Source organism: Manis javanica, chromosome 6 (assembly GCF_040802235.1).
Source record: "Manis javanica isolate MJ-LG chromosome 6, MJ_LKY, whole genome shotgun sequence".
NCBI classification, from domain to species: Eukaryota; Metazoa; Chordata; class Mammalia; order Pholidota; family Manidae; genus Manis; species Manis javanica.
The window spans coordinates 124009035-124011887 of NC_133161.1; the positions used below are offsets into that span (position 1 = coordinate 124009035).

Here is a 2853-nt window from a genome sequence, read left to right on the forward strand (position 1 = left end):
TTGTAACTACTGCACCGTAGGTAGCCTAATGAGACACAGTGCATAGTAACGCAGTGAGAAAAACCCTTTAGAACTCTTGTTACAGTCATGTGGAGAGGATTTTAACTCTGAAGGCCATCATTTCCTGCAGGGCAGTGGAAACTTTTGGTAGCTACTGAATTGCAGCAAAATGTCTCAAAAGCAATTCCCTTTCAGTCATACCACACAAAGATTTAGATACACTGAGCTTCTGTTGATGGATGCAAGCTTGGTATCTTTGGAATTGAAATTCATACCAGGGCAGTGTTTTCTGAAAATTCTAAGATTTACTTAAGTAACTTATCATTTGTATGCATATAAAGTGTAACTTTGCTGTGAATAGGCTTAGACTATTTCTTAGATTATTTAGCCTTTTAACACTAAAGCCTTGTATTTTTCTGTTACAATAAGGTTGTAACTGTTGAGAATAGTGCTGATAATTGGACATTTCCTAAGGAAAGATGATTACAAAAATATTTATATTCAGAAACAACTGAATATACAAAGTTTCAGATTTGGGGGAACTCTAGGAAAACAAAAATTATGTATGCCATTTCAATAAATATTTATTGCGAATCAAGTTTATGTAATTCAGGCACCATGATGGGAACAATGATTAAGGCATGATTGCTGTACCAAAATACCTCAAACTGTAGAGATGAAGTAAGGCATAATATAAAGTAGTTATAACACAAGACAGAGAAAATAAGTTGAAAATTTAGATTATACATTCATATATTCATCCATTATTTGTTCATCCATTTATAGCCCTCAACTTTTCAAAAAAATATCCAAGGAAACTTACTATTTGTGAGTGTATATTTATTTGTATGGTTGAATGTTACATTTGTCTGTAGGATTTTTATAAGCCTGGAATATAAGGGAGATGTGATGCTATAAATAATTCATTTTATCTTATAGAAAGACAGCTTTTTTGCTATTTATTTCTAAAAGAAAATATCCATGTAATCATTAAGATGCTATTCTAGATATCAATTATTGGGGTGAACAACATATTCTACATCTTTGCAGCTAAGTTAGAAACAATTTTATTACGAATTTTAGTTATATTATTTCCAAAATTCTCAATGCATGTCATTAAAACTGTAACAAGTCCATATGAACTAATTTAAGGTAGACTACAAATGTATTTTTCTAATGAATTTCACATGTTGGGGAATTAAAGTAGTTCTAAAATAATGCTATATATATATATATATATATGTATGTATGTATATATATATATGTATATATACTTAATCTGGCCATGGAGATAACATGATCACGGAGGTGGTTTCCCAGGGCGAGGCTCATCCGTTGCACTCCGGATGTGCTGACCCCTGGGATTTCTCCAAATGTGGGAGACTCAACTGCATAATTTGTGGTAGTGGAGGACTGCGTTCACACTTTCCCCTAAAAAGTTTTTTAAAATTAAAAAAATAAAAATGTTATATATTCAACTTACAAAGCAGGAATTAAATACATCATGTTTGTAACTGAAATATTAAGATGTTGGTGTAGATTTGATTTCAGTACTAGAAAAATTTTTAAAGAGGGTAAAGTGTTCTTTCCCTTGGAAATGGTTAACTAGTTAAATGTAGGATTGAAGAATGGACTACGATTTCTTTTATAAGTTTTATAAAGCATGGTACATGTAATATTTTAATCAAATATATTCATTTATAACTGCACTGGGTATCTGATTCTTCAGATCAAATCCCATCGGGAATACTTTCAATTCTGTGATTGTGTATCCCATACATCCCCTTTTCCATTTAAGAACAAATTCATCAATAGGAAAAGTGTTTCCTATTTACCAACATACCCCAATGAAAATTTGTTGTTTTGTGTTTTTTTTTTTCAGAATTTCAGAAGATTGACAAATCATAATTTTCTTTCAAGTAAATTGGCTTAACAAACAAATATAGCCTTTACTCTGTGCCATGCATTAAGTACAGTACAAAAATGGATTCATTTAATGAGAACAGCAACTCCATGGTAAATGCATTAAATATTTGGGAACTGAGGCACAAGGAGGTTAATTAATTTCCTCATTGGAGCAACAGATACTTAGTAGCAAAAGGTGATTCAAACCTAGAATGTGTACATCCATCAGCTCTGCTCTTACACCCTGAGCCTCCTCTCCATTCAAAGTTTAATTCTGCTGCTGACTACAGTCATTAATTATAGTCACATTTCACAAAAGAATGATTTGTTTCTATAGAATGATCCTGGATATCTGTTCTCTTCAATGTAAAATTTATGGTTACAGGGCAATATCTATTAAATTGTTATGAGAAACTAAAGCAATATGCTATTTGAAAACAGAAAGTACAAATACACAGCATAGCGCCCACTTTCTCCTATCTAGCAAATATTACACTATGTTATAATTGATACTTAGTCTTCAGAACAGGGATCTTGCCTCTAAGCCTGGTTAATGCCAATATATAATAGCTGTTCAAAGAATGAAGGAATTGAATGAACTATAGCCTTATAGTAGAACTTGTCTAATCATGTGTTTGCTGTTTATTAACTACATAACATTGTGCTAAGTAGGTTAATGCATTACCCACTATCCTCACAACAACAGTGCAAATCATATGTCATTACTAATATGTTGCACAGAAAAAAACAGAAACTGTGAGATGTTATATAACTTCGCCACAAGCGCACACTGATTAAGTGGCAGAGCTGTAATCCAAAACTCCCTCTATCTATCACTGCACTTTAGAATTGCTTTACAGTGAGCGCTTTTCTGAGTGCCCTTTACAAGGAAACCCATGGGTTGAATGTGAACTTCATCTATGTTATCTCAGGACAAGTTTAATTTCA

The 2853-nt window shown here is 32.5% G+C and overlaps 1 non-coding gene across 1 annotated transcript; it reads left to right on the plus strand.

The window, feature by feature from the left end:
* The first annotated feature begins 1270 nt into the window (after positions 1-1270).
* LOC118973772 (U1 spliceosomal RNA) lies at positions 1271-1434 on the plus strand. Its single transcript, XR_005063297.1, has one exon. It is a non-coding gene; the product is annotated as a U1 spliceosomal RNA (small nuclear RNA).
* Positions 1435-2853: the final 1419 nt, after the last annotated feature.